At 33.8% G+C, this 8,675-nt stretch overlaps 1 long non-coding RNA gene across 3 annotated transcripts; it reads left to right on the forward strand.

The window, feature by feature from the left end:
• The first annotated feature begins 1,165 nt into the window (after positions 1–1,165).
• Positions 1,166–4,843, forward strand: LOC110786919 (uncharacterized). 3 transcript variants are annotated; one of them, XR_008918580.1, is made up of 6 exons: positions 1,166–1,484; positions 1,746–1,961; positions 3,219–3,319; positions 3,944–4,053; positions 4,236–4,496; positions 4,625–4,843. It is a non-coding gene; the product is annotated as an uncharacterized lncRNA (long non-coding RNA). The 3 variants fall into 3 exon arrangements; XR_008918579.1 differs by having other exon boundaries at positions 3,944–4,496; XR_008918581.1 differs by having other exon boundaries at positions 1,757–1,961; positions 3,944–4,496.
• The last annotated feature ends 3,832 nt before the right edge of the window (positions 4,844–8,675 follow it).

The raw sequence follows: 8,675 nt of genomic DNA on the forward strand, positions 1-8,675 counted from the left end.
CTTTGCTTTTGGGTTGAAATTTAGTATCCTCTCCGTTCCTTAATAATCGCATCGATTTGACCGGTGCGGAGTTAAAACACTTAAATTGACTTATTAATTTAATGGGTGATAATTGATAGTGACGTACTCCCTCCGTCCCGGAATACTTGACCTGTTTTCCTTATCGGGCCGTCCCTTAATACTTGACCTGTTTCTAAAAATGGAAATATTCTAACAATATTATATTATTTCTCACTCCACCCCTATTAACCCACCTACCCCCTACTCCATACAAAAAATAATTAAAAATTCAACCCCTACTCTCCCCATCCCCACCCCTTTACACATTTTCCACTAACTACATTAAAATAATACCCCACTATCAACTCCTACCTATTAAATTAAATAAGTCAATTCAAGTCCCTTAAACTCTGTGCCGGTCAAACCGGGTCGAGTATTCCGGGACGGAGGGAGTATTTTTTTTAATATAGTTAGTAGAAAACGTGTAAGGAGTGGATCTGTGAATTTTTAAATGATTTCTTGTAGGAGATGAGTTAGTAGGTAAGTGTGAGAAATACTATATTATTGGTAAAAAATTTTATTCCCTCCATATTTATTTAAGAGATACAATTGATCGGGCACGGGTATTAAGAAGAATAATTGAATGAAATAAAATAATAAAGCAAGTGGGGTTGAGTAGAGATATTTTAATAATTAAACAAGTAGGGATCATGTCATTTAGGGGGGTGGGAGGTGGGGTGGGTTTATGAAATTATTTGTTTAATAGGATGGTGGATCATAGGGTAAATTAGATGTATTATTTAATTAGATGGTGGGGTTGATAACACTACTACATTTTTTATCAGATGCAACGGTCAAGAAAAGGCTAATGCGACACCTTACCGAGAACCGTTGCAATAGAGAAGGCTAATGTAACGGTATCTTGTATAACATTTCAGAAATCTGGGCTAATGCGACGGTGTGTCTAAAACCGTTGCATTAGAGGGTCAAATGCGACGCATATTAGGCTAATGCGACGGGTGTGCTAATTTACTTTATTCCCTCCCATAAATATTACTGTGCTTAAAATTTTCACTGTATTCCCTCCCATTATTCCAAAATTTTAAACCCCGCGCTTGGATGATTTACCCAAAATTTTCAAACGGCGCTGGAGTTGTTACCCAAAAGAGAAAAAGCAATAGAAACTAAAAAACACAAACCCTAATTATTCTAAGGAGAGGAGAGAGACTGAGAAATTCATAAATGGAGAGGACAGATAGTGAGAAGAAATAGAGAGATTTTCAATGTTAGGGTTTAGTTCGACAATTTAGGTTTGCAATTCGCAATTAGTTCTGAGCAATTTCTTGAGAGGTCTTGCAATTAGATGCGCAAATTCTCTGAAGAAAACTCCAAAACTCTTCAATGGATTCAAATTACACCACCACGATGAAGCCAGAGGACGACAAACTGTAGTCCCATACAACAGATTCAAAAACTCTAGCAAGGTTTGTTATTTCGATTTAATTTTTGGCCCAATTTCTTGAATTGCATTGTAATAGTTTTAGTTATTTAGGATTTTGATGATTTGAATTGATGGGGTTTAACATGTCAGCTCTTTGCAATTTCAATGGATTCACTTTATTTCAAAGATGAATTTGATTTTCTCAACTTATGGCTTCTTGAAGTTTAAAGAATTCAAGTATTTTGCTGTCTTGAGTTTAGATGATAATTGATTAACTTGACTCCATCGTTTTCGATCCCTGGAGAGAGAGAACAGTGATAGTTGAAGGAGACGAATAAGAGGGAGAAATGGCGAGATAAGACAGATCAATTATAGTATTTTCACTTGTCGCCCATCTCTTTCAAGTCGAATACACACTTGAAGCAGTCCGTAAGGGCAACGCTGCCGTCGGAGTACGAGCTACCGACACCCTCGTTCTCGGTGTCGAGAAGAAATCCTCCACCAAACTTCAAGATTTCAGGTTTTCTTTTTCTTTCTTCTAATCTTATTTTCTGTTTTCCGCTTTACTTTTTTGATTTAGGGTTTCCGATTTGTTATGAAAGTGAATGATTTAGGGTTTTAGCGAAGATTTGCCGAATTCAGATTAGAGAAACCCGTGGAATGTATGTTGATATGTTGTATGATTTTAATCGTGGAATATGTGTTACTAGGTTGTACAGGAAATGTTTTGATGTATGTGTTCAAAATTGCGGAGTAACCGAATATCTTCATTGAAACCATTTAGCGATGAGTATCTGCCTAATTGGGGTTTACTTGATTGATTGTTTATTAATTAACAAAGGTCCGCCCTTGTTTCCCAAATTTGTGTCGTAAGAGCAACTAGGTGTGCAAATTGTAACTAGAAGGTCTTCCCAGCAGTTTCGATTAAGTAATTCAGATTGTTTGGGAATGGGAAATGCGTTATCTTCGATTTTATTTTACTTTAGCTGACATGCTGTCAATAAGATGACCCATATATTGGTTTATGTTTTCTTCTTCATATGTGCTAGAGCATCGATTCAGGGTGCCTGGGATATTAGGTAATTACAGGGCTAGCTTGGTTCTGTTGATATGGAGCGTGTGTAAATGGATTTGATACTGTAGCTTGCAACTCTGCAGGTTATATTTGTGTAATGTGAAATAGGGCTCTTACAGAAAGAAACAAATAGGAGTTATGTAACCTTCAATCCAATGTACATGATAAGTAATATGTCCAGTGTCTATTCTTACTTTTCATATGAGTATATTGTGCTATTCACTCCAAAATTTTCTGCGTTTTGCATTCCTGGCTTCTGTTTTATGATCCAATGAATGCTTCTAGAAGCTTCTATTTCACTTTGTGATGGAGGTGGTTTATGCATAACAAGTTAAAGGTTGTCTGAGGTCTAATCACAAAAATGAAACTAATAATGGACCTAAACGAATACTTCTCTTGTTAAAGGAAAACCTAAAATGAATTAGGAATCCTAATTTGTGGTGCTGGATTATGTTTTCATTTCACCATTTCCTACTGTAGAAATGTAGGATTTCCACCCATCTGAAAGCTTTGGAAATCGCTCCTCCCAAATGCATGATGTGCATAGATTTTGACTTTGTTGGACTATCGGCCTTCGCTTTTGAGGCTTCCTTTACCCTATAATTTGTCTTCTCGGTTCTTTTCTGCATTGTTGTGGCAACACCTCTAGGTAATATTGTAACTTCTGTTCAGTTTCTCAGATGTGTAAGCTTAATTTTGCAGGTCTTACATGTGGCATGTTTTTGAAAGACGAAATTCAAGTAGCTTACCCCGATAGTGTTGCTGGTCTTTATGTAAAGACCAGGAATGATGAAATCGTCAAGGTATCCTCTCAGTTCCTGGTTCTCCTGTTCCTATTGCTTTCTGGTCGGCTGACAGAATTCATTTGTGCATTCTGGTATTTGGTATATGGCTACTGTGCTTCCTCATTCTATTTATACAAAGTCTTGTGTTGGCTGAACAATAGACTATGGAAGCAAACTGTGACTTCTGAATTTTGCAGCTTGTTGGCTATTAAAAGGATGCTAAAATAAATTTAGAATCTTCTAACATGTAGCGTAGGTCAGCTAAAATACATTTTGAATTCTTCTGATGTGATGATCTATGTTGTATGTTTGAATTTAAATTTCTCATATAAGAATATTCTTGCCAAAAAGCTTTATAGACCAGTGAAAATGGCTATACGTTAATCTGGTTTATTGGTTGCAGTAATTCTAGGCTTATGTCTGGTTTGCTTGATCTTTCCATCCATTAATAAAATCGCATGTGTACATATATATCTTTGAATAAATTCATTAAAAGGCATGCTCAATCTTGTCAATTAACATACAAAGGTAGTTTTCTTTTCCAGTATGAAATATGAAGGCAGAAAAATGTAAAAGCAGGACTTTAGCTTATGATAATATTTTGATCTGGTAGCAAAAATTCAGATTTTCTTGCCTATACAGGTCTTGCTGAAGGGTTTATCTCGAGAGGAGCTAAAGAGATCAGTATGCAGTCTTTGCAGCTTATTAATGGATGTTATTTGGAATTGCAACAACGAAAACTTTGAACAGGGGTATTGCTTAGTTTGTAGTAGCTACTTCAATTATCTCCTTCGATTTCCTGTTAGTTTTGCTACACTAACTTACATTTCTTGACAAATAGTCGTTCAAAGATGTTCTTGTGTAAGCTTAATTTTGCAGGTTTACATCGACCTAAGTGTTGACTACTTAAAAATGTTCTTGTTGAATGTTCCAGCTGCTGCCGTTGCCCTTGGACTGGGAGTATATATCTATAATCTGTTTATTGACCTTTCCCCTTTCTTGCACGCCTATGTTACTCATAGTCATGTACCCTTTTTTTAGCTTGAGAAGTTTAGATTAGGAATTACTAACTGCCTCAACTTGAGGTGAGTTCAATCAACTGCATACTCTGCATTTGCTGGCAGAGCTTCTCTTCTAGTCGGGTGCAGATTACTCAAGTCTAATGGGAGTACCCTACAGAATGAGTTCTTACTAGGTATTGCTTATTTTTTGTGAAATTTTATGTTTTTATTTGAGTAAACATGAAGGTTAATTTTTTTATTTATCGTGTTTTAGCTAGTGTACCATCTTTAACTTGTGCCCATTCGTGATTTAAACTTGCAGGAGCATGGTGAGCTAAATGGAGGAGAAATGTAGATCTAGCAAATGAGATGGGGGCTCTTGTTTGTTTTTGGGTCATTTTGTGATTTCTAGTAACGTTGAATTTGTTTATATGAATCTTAATTTTATGTATTTTGGTCATTAAAAACACTAAGTTAGTGAACAACTATTTTGTAATGCATGTGTCCTATGGGCACTAATATTGTAATATTACTCTTTAAGTCAATGAAAATCTTTTATTATTGACATCCTTTCTTAATTTAGAAAACTAATTTTAATTTTAATTATTATTATTTATTATTATGAATAAATGAACCCGTTGCATTAGGTGCTCAATAGATTTATTTTGACAATAAATTACCGTTGCATTAGGCTAAAACGCGTTGCATTATTTCTTTAAGCCAACATAGATAACCGTCGCATTAGCTAAAATAACTGTCGCATTAGCTTAAATAACCGTCGCATTAGCTAAAATCCCCATCACATTAGCTAAAGGTCTAATGCGACACCCCATCTAAGGACCGTCGCATTAGATACTTATCTAATGCGACGGTATTAATTCCCCGTTGCATTAGGTCAGTGATCGTCGCATTAGGCCTAATGCAACGCCACCGGATGCAAGGGTCATTTATCGTCGCATTAGGTCTAATGCGACGGATTTTGATGCCTAATGCAACAATTTTAGGCGTTGCATCTGATAAGAAATGTAGTAGTGTAAGTTAATAAAAATGGCAAGTGTATCTCTTAAATAAATAAGGTCGGAAAAGGCAAGTGTATCCCTTAAATAAATACGGAGGGATTCTACTGCACTGGTACCTCGCACAGGTATTTCCAGCCAGCTTTGCAGGTCAGACTCATTGGAAGTGAGGGGGATTATAGGGGAAATCCTCACTCCCAAAGAGCCCCTAGTGGGGTTTGATCCCATAACCTTGAGGTTATGAGGCCAAACCTTTGTACCATAAGTTTATTGTCTACGTTTTTCTAAACATACTTTGCCTCTTAATATCTCGTATTATGCGTATAAGTAAATTATAAAATGTTGATATTTAGAAAATATTATATCGATACGAATCTAACAAAATCCTACATGACTATAATTTTTCTTAGGCATGATCACAAAAGATGACCAAAGTGTAATGTGAATAATGTAAAAAATAAGATGGTGCAATATTTGTGAAACAGAGAAGTATAACAAAATAACTTTCACCAAATTTTTTTTAACTATTAATACTCCATCCGTATTTACTTAAAATATACAGCTTGACCGGCACATAATTTAAGAATGGTGAATTGAATTTATTAAAATAAGATGAAAGTGGGGTATTGAGTTATTATTTTTATTGTAAGAAATTGATAGTGTGTGAATTATTTATTGTAGAAAAAAAGAGGACGTGAGTAAGTGTGAGACCACGAGAGGGAGATAAATATTAATATAATTGGAAGAGAGAACCATGACATGCCAAAAATAAGAAGTGTATCTTTTAATTAAATACGGCCGAAAATGTGAAGTGAATATTTTAATTAAATACGGATGGAGTATATTTTAAACATAAGTATTTTATGGATCAAAAGGTCTTTCATGCATAAGTTGTACAATAAATTTATTACATAACAGAATAACTTTCTCCAATTTTTTTTTTTTGAACTTTTAATATATTTTAAAAGATTAAATGGTTAACTTTATACATGTTAGTGATTTTGAAAGCATAATTTTTTTGGTATTTACCTTAAACAACTTTTAAATGAAAATTACCATCTATGTTGTTGGTACTTACCTTAAGAAACTTTTAGATCCAAATACTTCTTCATTTTCCCTTAACTTTAAATGAAAATTTATTAACCCAATCATTTCTCTTTTTCAGTTTCAACTCCAATTACCTAAAGTAAATACCAACAGTATAGATGGACATTACCAAATACAAAATAAAGATGAACTTGGAATATATAATGTATAACATTGATAACCTTTAATTTTAATATGTCAATTGAAACATCATTTATTGATCAACTACTCCATATTAAAGATCAATTGATGATTGGAAATAATGAAGTTGTGTCAAAATTCAAGTATATTCTAGCTAGATTGATTATTTTGTCACCTCGAAGTTGATTGGATTTGTGTGTAATGCAATATCTTTTTTAAGTTATGAAATAAGTGGCGAAATAAGTTGATTGGATTCGTTTTAATTCGTGTTCGAGATCTAAGTCACATATTTGAATGTCAACTCAAACTTGTGATTTACTTTGATAATTTTTCCAAATTTTTTAGGCTTGGTCATTTCTAGTACTATGTATGGTCATTGTAAATCTTCACTACATTGATGGTTTGCTAGGTAATGTCCAACCTCATGTTTAGTAATTACCACGGTTCTTTGATTAATTTCAAAACCAACAATTGTCGTCGTCTTAATGCACTGTTAAATTCCAAGGATGTTCATGATGAAATAACTCACATGAACTAGGAAAATATGTAATATTAAGAGTAATCTTTGGAGGAGCATCACACTTGAATGTTTCCTTCAAATGATCTTCCATACTCTTCTTTTAATTTCAAGTTTCAATTTTACAAAACCACATTAAAAAAACATGATTAGTAAGTGATATTTCACTCTTGAAAATTCTTTTTACAACAATCATGATACATTTTTCCAAGCTTTACTTTTTTTTTTCAATGTTCAATGATCTTTGAAGATGTGAGAGCCAATCTTCAAACTAGAACTCATGAACCTCAAGTTTCATGTCCAAGCTTTCAAAGTCAAGGATGTTTAAAGAAAAGCAACCTCTCTTTAAACTAGGTTTTATTTTATTTTATTTAAAAAAAAAAAAATATTTGGAGCACATCAAAGTTAGGATTTCCATGCTTGAATTATAATTTATTTTGAACATTAAGCCTCCTAATTTCAATTTCTAAATTCAAGTTTTAATTTCAAGTTCAACTTACAATTTTAAGTTCAAAATCGATGATACTTTTTAGTGAGCAACTTCAATTTAAAGTTAGATTGATACAATTTTGATAGCATTCAAGGGAAAGTATGTCATGTCCGAACATTATTTTTCACTTTGAATTCCATGTCTCCAAACATGCAAATTTCAACTCTTCATGCAATTTTGATTATTTATGCATTAACTTTCTTATTTAATCGCTTTTTGCACCCTTACAATTCATTCTTTCTATTACACCTGGTCCTTCTAGGTGGTGTATATTTTCCTTTATGCACCATTATTTGTGATGATTTTTCTTACTTTTTTATTGCTTTCATCATCTCACATGCTAAATAAAAGAACCTACAAAAATAGATCAGGCTGAACAAGACAATTTTTGGATTGGCCTAGGTTCCCATTATTTTGACTAAAGCGAATCGATCACCAATTCTAGATAATTCAATCTTTTAATATGCATGAAAACCCTCCAAAGTAGTATCACGAAAATGATCCTTGTATTGCATATCACCATGCTAAACACAATTTAAACAAGTGTGTCATTCCCGAATCCGGATCTCTAATATGTTTTTGGTTCATTGCCTACTCTGAGAGTCATGGTATTTCCGAACCGACCCTTAAATGTTTGGTGGCAAGAACATCGAGAATATCTATATAATGAGATGAATGAGAAGCGATCATGGCCGTCCAAGCAAAAAAAAATCCAAAGGCTTAGATGTCACGCATGAAAATAGAAAAACCGAATCCTAACAATTAGAACACTTACCTAAAAATAAAAATAAAACCACTATTTTTCTCTGTATTTCTTCCCGGGCTCTTCTTCCATGGCGGAAATCTAATTTGAAAGATGCAATTAACAATTTTTACTCCTAATTCTGGTTCTCACTAAACATAATTTCTGAAAAGGTGTCAACGGTTCCCCAACATGAAGGTATTTTTTCTGTTTTGTTGTAATCAATTCGTTTTAATTCTGAAATCAAGCTTTCGAAATTACAAATTGAATTGATTAGTAAATTTTGATTGCAAAATTACGTCAATTATTAGCATCCTTTTTAGGTTTGATTTTCTCATGTTGAATTTCCCGGGGTGGGGGGGTGGGGTTTGATTTTCTCAT

The sequence above is a fragment of the Spinacia oleracea genome, chromosome 4 (genome assembly GCF_020520425.1).
Source record: "Spinacia oleracea cultivar Varoflay chromosome 4, BTI_SOV_V1, whole genome shotgun sequence".
Classification (NCBI taxonomy): Eukaryota; Viridiplantae; Streptophyta; class Magnoliopsida; order Caryophyllales; family Amaranthaceae; genus Spinacia; species Spinacia oleracea.